The sequence below is a fragment of the Spinacia oleracea genome, chromosome 3 (assembly GCF_020520425.1).
Source record: "Spinacia oleracea cultivar Varoflay chromosome 3, BTI_SOV_V1, whole genome shotgun sequence".
Lineage (NCBI taxonomy): Eukaryota > Viridiplantae > Streptophyta > Magnoliopsida > Caryophyllales > Amaranthaceae > Spinacia > Spinacia oleracea.
In genome coordinates, this window is record NC_079489.1 from 12,869,898 (window position 1) to 12,880,039 (window position 10,142).

Consider the following 10,142-nt stretch of genomic DNA (forward strand, 5'->3'; position numbering starts at 1 on the left):
AATACGGAAAATATATGTATATATATAACGAAAATAAATATTTATCTATCAATTGCAATACTCGAATAATTTGTAAAAGTTATTTATTATATCAATCTCGTACTCTGAGCTCAGTAGAACTTCCATCGGAGACGGCATCCACGTATAACAATTAGATCACCAGTACAATCATGTCAGCATAAACATAATCCATATCATAAGGGCTTAATTCATAAACTGAAAATTTTCATATTCAACATAAGCATAACATTCATAATCATTTGATCTAACACACGAGCATGGTTGACCATAGAAAACATAGTCATTCATACATCATATCGTTTATGGCGAACAATTAGAGACATTTCACTTTCATTTGCCATTGGGCTTCTTTGTTGCAGGAAACTTATCGTTGACTTTCGTTATTCGATTCGTTTCGATTTCGATTTCCAATCTTTTCTTCTACATCAAACAACTTCGTTGACTACGTTCGTTGCGGGGGTTTGAGTCCAACCACGTGACAAGAACTACATCATTAGACGTACGACTTCGTTACTTATCCTTAGTATTTTAAGTCGACAAACACTTGGGTTTTGGCGGATAATTCTAAGCCATCACATGTGCCTTTATCATAAACAATCTAGCTTCCAGAAACTTAGTTTAGACTACCTGGTTTTACAGACATGTCATTTTGTCGATTTCTATTCTCAACTCCATCGTATTCCTCATTCATTCATAATTCTTTTCGAATTCCATAACATTCATTGATATCATCATCATGATGGACGGACTAATTCTCAATAACTTATTTTGGTAAAATCCTTTAAAGCTTAATATGCAACCTCAATCTCATGCTTTCACCATCAATCATATTTTTCCACATGACATTTTTGCAAACCTTACATTCCCTTGCTTAGCTTTCTTTATGTAGATCATCAAGCATTCTTTCAAAAACAATCCCTATAAATGATGCGGAAAGGTATACTAAAAACACCATCAACCTTACTGACAGACTAATTCCTGATAACTTCCTTTGGTATAATCCTCAGAACTCCATGTGTAGCCTCAATTTCATATTTTCACCATAAATTATGTTTGGTCTCGATCACATAATATTTTTGCATAACTTTTTAAGATTCTAGCTTAGCTTCCTTAACATATCTGAAAATATATTTAGGTGCTTATAACCACAAAACAATCATTATGAAGGGTGCGGGAAAATAACCCATAAATCAACCTTAAACGCTTTGAACCTTTAATAACCTTGCCATTTATGAAATATAAACTCATACTCTTTCAACCTTAAATAATTCATAAACATAAAAGTTCCTTAAAACAATTCATATCCACAAAATCATGCTTTTATTAATTCTTTCATAAATTTTACTTCCTTGAGGACATTAGTGATCCTTAAACATTTCATAACATGTCCTTGACAAAAGATCTATAACATGATTTAAATCTAAAATAGGAAACTTAGGTTCAAACGTACATAAGAACTAAATTGAAATAGTATCAGCGTTGGCGTCATCTTCTTCTTCCTCGTCAGCTCTCATCATGTAAGCCTTTCCAGATATTGGTGGTCGTGGTGGGTCATGATTAACCCTAGCATTGTTGTTGTTTCGTTCATGATTGGTTGAGGTTGCTCTTCCAGTATCTGTGGGAGGTGGTTTAGGGCAGTCTCTGACAAAACGATCTTTTCCTCCACATCGGTAACATGTCTTTGTTCCTGCACGACATTCACTTTCGGTATGGTTTCTCTTTCCACACTTAGCACACCATACCTTACGAGATGCTCTATCATTGTAACCTTGGTCTCTACCATCGTTCCTTCTATGATTATGGTTTCCTTGGTTTGGCCTTTTAGCTCCTCCATGGTTTTGATTATCATTCTTCCTTTTATCACCAACATTTTGTGCTTCTCGAAGTAATACAACTCGTTCAACATTAACTGCAATATCAACCATATCTTGATAGGAAGTAAACCTTTGAGTTGCCAATCTATCTTGGTATTTCAAATGAAGACCTCGCTCAAAACGGTTCATCCTGGATTGCTCTGTCGATACCAGCTCCGGTGCAAATCTTGACAATTCCATGAACTTGTTTGCATATTCCATAACACTCATTGTTCCTTGTTGCAAGTGCAAAAACTCGTCTTCCTTTTGTTTCCTCAGGGATGGTGGATAAAACTTATCTCTTAGTAACTTTTGCAGTTCGGTCCAACCAAATCTAGGCTCATTCTTCCTTTCCTTATTAACTTTCCACCATAAACTTGCTTGACCCGTTAAGTAAAACACGGCGAAATCAACTCTCCATTCCTTAGGACATTGCAAGGTTTCAACAACTGATCTATGCGATTAATCCAATCCTCGAATTCTACAGGTTCGGGCTTGCCATCGTAAGATGGTGGGTTTAGGGATGAAAACTTCTTGAACATTGATGCATTTTCGTTCGCATTCGTCGATTTCTGTTCTTGAGAATCTTTGATTAATTCAGCTAACATCGTGCTAACGGTTTCTAATCGTTCCATCCTTTCTTTGTGATCTTCGATAGGTTGATCGTCATAGGGATCATCATGGGCAACATCCTCGTAAATAGTGTCATCGTTGACATGGACGTTGTGCTCGTTGTGCGCTCCACCGTTAATATCGTTAGTCACCTCGATAGTCGACATTCTGCATAACGTGCTCAATCAGGAAAACATACATAATAGGAAAATAATCCCTTTTCAGCCCGTTCCTACACTCACACTCATTTCATTTTAACTTAACATGATTTTAACATATTCTTTTATTCTTTAAAACTCTTTGCTTAAAGCCTATTGAATTCTACTATGCGCAAAACCCGTAAGGTTTAGCACTTATGGTCCAGAACCTTGGCTCTGAATACCAAACTATAACGCCCCGACCTCTAATTCAATTATTTAATCATAATTAGCAGCGGAATTAACCTAATTCGGTCGGGACATTACCCGCCGTAACTCCCTCTTAGGAGTTACCAGGCAACCATCAATCATAAGTTATTAAACTCCACAATTAACATGATAATCCTTCTTAATTCCTTAATAAAAGTACATAACTTAATCAAGAATCTTTACTTAAACTTGTTACAACTTAACATTAACTTAGGTAAACTTGGTAATAGTGAAATCCTCGCCACTACTCGTTTCCGTGGTCCCCAGCAGTACCTAAAACGGAAAACAAAACGGTGAGCCGAAGACTCGGTAACAAGTTACCCTAGCATCGTAACATCATTTCAATTCATTTTATTTAATAAACAGGGAGAATAGAATATAGTAAAACATTTAATAAATCAATATTTCAGAAGCATCATTTCAAAAACATCATTTCAGGAACATTAATTTCAGGAACGTCATTTCATTAATCTTTTTCCTTTTAACAGTATTTATTCTGGTCGTCATGACTTTACAGGAAAACATGGTAGGACGTCTCCTACGAACAGGGGAAGCCAGTGCTTCATAACAGGGGGAGTCAATGCTCCATAACAGGGGAAGCCAGTGCTTCATTTCAGGGGGAACCTTGGTTCCATATCAGGGGAAGCCAGTGCTTCTTATCAGGGGGAACCTTGGTTCCATATCAGGGGAAGCCAGTGCTTCTTATCAGGGGGAGCATGGGCTCCATATCAGGGGAACTTGACCAGTTCTTACACTTTTTTTATCATGTTTACATTTCTTTTAATCGAACATTAATCAGGAAAATCTCAATCATTCAGGATTGTTCAATAAAACCATTAAATCTCGTTATTTCATAAAATCATTACTTTCAGGAATAATAAGTCATTAAATCAATACTTTGCATAAAGCTGCATTATCGTAAATCAATTCAATCAAAACATACTTGTAATCCCGCAAATCATAAACATCATTATAAAACATCAATCATTCATAACATCATTCGTACATAAATACATTTTGAAGGGATTGCGGGTACTAGCAATAACCGTTACCTCAATTCCACAATTTGCTAAGCCTTTTCGCTGGTTCGTTCTTCCTGAGCTCCGAGTCCGAATTCTTTCAAAATATTAAATTATTGAATTAATATTAAAACGATAACTACTTTAAAACTAATTATTTTTATAAATATTTTTAGTTTATAAATTCATAAAATAACTTGAATAAAGTATTATTAAATTCCATTGAATCAATACATGAAATATTTTCATAAATCAATAAAATACTTAAAAATCAATAATATTTTTCATAAATCAACACATGCAAAATTTATCAAATTTTAAATCAAATTAGTTTCTAAATCATTTATTTAATTATAATAATGCTAAAATAAGTAGTAATTTATTTAGGGCTTAAATTGCATGGCAAAACTTACTTAGAGGTGTTTGGGCCTAAGGATTTTGGGCTTTAGCTTGAGCAACAAAAAGGAACAAAGTTCCAATACTGGAACTTGTTTCTCGTGAAACTGGGCACGAAGAACAGAACCAGGGGAGGTGGGTGCTCGAAATAGAGAAGCACGAAGGGAAGGAAGAGAGAAGGGAGGAGGGCGGCTAGGGGCTCGGTGCCGCCGAATTGTGCCGGTGAAGGAAACGGAGGTGGTGGGTGGTTTGCGGCGGCAGAACCACGAGGAAGGAAGGGAGGTTGTGCGTAAAGAAGAGGGGAGGCAGGGGATTTGTGGGCTGGGTGGTTCAGGGAGGTGCAGCGGTGGGATGACGGTGAGTGTGAAGGCGAAAAATAATTCAACCAGCAAGGGAGGTGGCTGAGTGGTGGTGGTCGCACCGGTGGTGGTGCGCCGGAGGAGAAAAAGAAAAAGAAACAGGGGTGCGCGAAGAGGGAAAAGCAGGGGAGGGGGAGGTACGGTGGCGGTGGCGGTCGAGTGGTGCTGGGGTGGTTGAGGAGGTGTTGGTTGGTCGCAGTGGTGGTGGTTTCCGGCGAGGCAGACGGTGGTGATTGTGGTGGTTTCTATTTTTTTTATTATTATTATTTTTGAATTAATTTAAGAGGTAAATTTAGAAATCAAAAATCAAAATTGAAATTGGAATGTTTATTGTTTGTTGGTGGTTTGAGGGTTGAAATTCCAGTATAGTTGAACAGCTATTTATAGCAATGGCATTGAGCAAGTTACGTGATTGATGATCCAGATTGGAAGGATTTTAGATGACAAATGTAAGAAAATAGAGAAAAGTAGTGATGAGTAATGAAATCTAGTGACTTTAGGTGAGTGAATCAGCAAGCCTAAAGTTTGTAGATGTAATTAGATGGCAAACTCCATGGCTGCCAAATGCTCATGTTTACACGACAGAGAAGAGGAAAAAGAGAGAAGGGTTGACTTGATTTTAATGAGTCAAAAGGGCATTTTGGTAAATCTACAATGTACGACAAGTTTTCAGAATTTTATTGCTATTTTTGAATGAAAATAGGATCACTAAAATTAATTTCCATTTATAAAGTGCTAACAAAATAAATTTAGTTTTTGAATAGAATTAGTCGTTGATAAGAACGTTTTTGAAATTATTAAAATCTTCTACGTATTACGAAATATAATTTAAAATTTAAAGGTAGCTTAATCTCGTAATAATGAAATTAAATTATAAAATTTGATAAATAATAAATCGTGTAACGATTTTCAAAAATAAAACTTCGTTAATCAAAATAAAGTTCAAATTTTTGGATTTAAAACGATTTTAAGCTAAATAAAAATAATTAAGCATAATTAATCGAGTTTTAAAAATTTGGGGTATTACATTCTTACCCCCTTAGAAAAAGTTTCGTCCTCGAAACTTGAAAATGAGATTTATAAAAATGATTGATGAAATTGAAAATACTCGAATGAAAGTATAATGTTTTATTTTAAAACCAAGATCTCACAATTTCACTTCTGACAATGTCTAGCCTTCATTCCGCCATCATCTTTTAGAACTCCGCTTCAACTCGAGACCTAGAATCGAAGAGTAAAGAGTACAAAAGGGGCAAAATTATATATTGATCCTTAATCGTCATTAAGGTCAATTACATTCCGCCATCGTCTTTCGTATCTCCACTTTACTTCATAAAATAGGATCGAGGAGCAAAGAACATAAAGGGGCAAACTTGTTAGCATAGACTAGGCTCCCATTTTACTTGTGATATCTTGTTTGAAAATATTTTCCACCAAAAATAGTAACATTTAATGCAAAATTATAATACGGAAAATATATGTATATATATAACGAAAATAAATATTTATCTATCAATTGCAATACTCGAATAATTTGTAAAAGTTATTTATTATATCAATCTCGTACTCTGAGCTCAGTAGAACTTCCATCGGAGACGGCATCCACGTATAACAATTAGATCACCAGTACAATCATGTCAGCATAAACATAATCCATATCATAAGGGCTTAATTCATAAACTGAAAATTTTCATATTCAACATAAGCATAACATTCATAATCATTTGATCTAACACACGAGCATGGTTGACCATAGAAAACATAGTCATTCATACATCATATCGTTTATGGCGAACAATTAGAGACATTTCACTTTCATTTGCCATTGGGCTTCTTTGTTGCAGGAAACTTATCGTTGACTTTCGTTATTCGATTCGTTTCGATTTCGATTTCCAATCTTTTCTTCTACATCAAACAACTTCGTTGACTACGTTCGTTGCGGGGGTTTGAGTCCAACCACGTGACAAGAACTACATCATTAGACGTACGACTTCGTTACTTATCCTTAGTATTTTAAGTCGACAAACACTTGGGTTTTGGCGGATAATTCTAAGCCATCACATGTGCCTTTATCATAAACAATCTAGCTTCCAGAAACTTAGTTTAGACTACCTGGTTTTACAGACATGTCATTTTGTCGATTTCTATTCTCAACTCCATCGTATTCCTCATTCATTCATAATTCTTTTCGAATTCCATAACATTCATTGATATCATCATCATGATGGACGGACTAATTCTCAATAACTTATTTTGGTAAAATCCTTTAAAGCTTAATATGCAACCTCAATCTCATGCTTTCACCATCAATCATATTTTTCCACATGACATTTTTGCAAACCTTACATTCCCTTGCTTAGCTTTCTTTATGTAGATCATCAAGCATTCTTTCAAAAACAATCCCTATAAATGATGCGGAAAGGTATACTAAAAACACCATCAACCTTACTGACAGACTAATTCCTGATAACTTCCTTTGGTATAATCCTCAGAACTCCATGTGTAGCCTCAATTTCATATTTTCACCATAAATTATGTTTGGTCTCGATCACATAATATTTTTGCATAACTTTTTAAGATTCTAGCTTAGCTTCCTTAACATATCTGAAAATATATTTAGGTGCTTATAACCACAAAACAATCATTATGAAGGGTGCGGGAAAATAACCCATAAATCAACCTTAAACGCTTTGAACCTTTAATAACCTTGCCATTTATGAAATATAAACTCATACTCTTTCAACCTTAAATAATTCATAAACATAAAAGTTCCTTAAAACAATTCATATCCACAAAATCATGCTTTTATTAATTCTTTCATAAATTTTACTTCCTTGAGGACATTAGTGATCCTTAAACATTTCATAACATGTCCTTGACAAAAGATCTATAACATGATTTAAATCTAAAATAGGAAACTTAGGTTCAAACGTACATAAGAACTAAATTGAAATAGTATCAGCGTTGGCGTCATCTTCTTCTTCCTCGTCAGCTCTCATCATGTAAGCCTTTCCAGATATTGGTGGTCGTGGTGGGTCATGATTAACCCTAGCATTGTTGTTGTTTCGTTCATGATTGGTTGAGGTTGCTCTTCCAGTATCTGTGGGAGGTGGTTTAGGGCAGTCTCTGACAAAACGATCTTTTCCTCCACATCGGTAACATGTCTTTGTTCCTGCACGACATTCACTTTCGGTATGGTTTCTCTTTCCACACTTAGCACACCATACCTTACGAGATGCTCTATCATTGTAACCTTGGTCTCTACCATCGTTCCTTCTATGATTATGGTTTCCTTGGTTTGGCCTTTTAGCTCCTCCATGGTTTTGATTATCATTCTTCCTTTTATCACCAACATTTTGTGCTTCTCGAAGTAATACAACTCGTTCAACATTAACTGCAATATCAACCATATCTTGATAGGAAGTAAACCTTTGAGTTGCCAATCTATCTTGGTATTTCAAATGAAGACCTCGCTCAAAACGGTTCATCCTGGATTGCTCTGTCGATACCAGCTCCGGTGCAAATCTTGACAATTCCATGAACTTGTTTGCATATTCCATAACACTCATTGTTCCTTGTTGCAAGTGCAAAAACTCGTCTTCCTTTTGTTTCCTCAGGGATGGTGGATAAAACTTATCTCTTAGTAACTTTTGCAGTTCGGTCCAACCAAATCTAGGCTCATTCTTCCTTTCCTTATTAACTTTCCACCATAAACTTGCTTGACCCGTTAAGTAAAACACGGCGAAATCAACTCTCCATTCCTTAGGACATTGCAAGGTTTCAACAACTGATCTATGCGATTAATCCAATCCTCGAATTCTACAGGTTCGGGCTTGCCATCGTAAGATGGTGGGTTTAGGGATGAAAACTTCTTGAACATTGATGCATTTTCGTTCGCATTCGTCGATTTCTGTTCTTGAGAATCTTTGATTAATTCAGCTAACATCGTGCTAACGGTTTCTAATCGTTCCATCCTTTCTTTGTGATCTTCGATAGGTTGATCGTCATAGGGATCATCATGGGCAACATCCTCGTAAATAGTGTCATCGTTGACATGGACGTTGTGCTCGTTGTGCGCTCCACCGTTAATATCGTTAGTCACCTCGATAGTCGACATTCTGCATAACGTGCTCAATCAGGAAAACATACATAATAGGAAAATAATCCCTTTTCAGCCCGTTCCTACACTCACACTCATTTCATTTTAACTTAACATGATTTTAACATATTCTTTTATTCTTTAAAACTCTTTGCTTAAAGCCTATTGAATTCTACTATGCGCAAAACCCGTAAGGTTTAGCACTTATGGTCCAGAACCTTGGCTCTGAATACCAAACTGTAACGCCCCGACCTCTAATTCAATTATTTAATCATAATTAGCAGCGGAATTAACCTAATTCGGTCGGGACATTACCCGCCGTAACTCCCTCTTAGGAGTTACCAGGCAACCATCAATCATAAGTTATTAAACTCCACAATTAACATGATAATCCTTCTTAATTCCTTAATAAAAGTACATAACTTAATCAAGAATCTTTACTTAAACTTGTTACACCTTAACATTAACTTAGGTAAACTTGGTAATAGTGAAATCCTCGCCACTACTCGTTTCCGTGGTCCCCAGCAGTACCTAAAACGGAAAACAAAACGGTGAGCCGAAGACTCAGTAACAAGTTACCCTAGCATCGTAACATCATTTCAATTCATTTTATTTAATAAACAGGGAGAATAGAATATAGTAAAACATTTAATAAATCAATATTTCAGAAGCATCATTTCAAAAACATCATTTCAGGAACATTAATTTCAGGAACGTCATTTCATTAATCTTTTTCCTTTTAACAGTATTTATTCTGGTCGTCATGACTTTACAGGAAAACATGGTAGGACGTCTCCTACGAACAGGGGAAGCCAGTGCTTCATAACAGGGGGAGTCAATGCTCCATAACAGGGGAAGCCAGTGCTTCATTTCAGGGGGAACCTTGGTTCCATATCAGGGGAAGCCAGTGCTTCTTATCAGGGGGAACCTTGGTTCCATATCAGGGGAAGCCAGTGCTTCTTATCAGGGGGAGCATGGGCTCCATATCAGGGGAACTTGACCAGTTCTTACACTTTTTTTATCATGTTTACATTTCTTTTAATCGAACATTAATCAGGAAAATCTCAATCATTCAGGATTGTTCAATAAAACCATTAAATCTCGTTATTTCATAAAATCATTACTTTCAGGAATAATAAGTCATTAAATCAATACTTTGCATAAAGCTGCATTATCGTAAATCAATTCAATCAAAACATACTTGTAATCCCGCAAATCATAAACATCATTATAAAACATCAATCATTCATAACATCATTCGTACATAAATACATTTTGAAGGGATTGCGGGTACTAGCAATAACCGTTACCTCAATTCCACAATTTGCTAAGCCTTTTCGCTGGTTCGTTCTTCCTGAGCTCCGAGTCCGAATTCT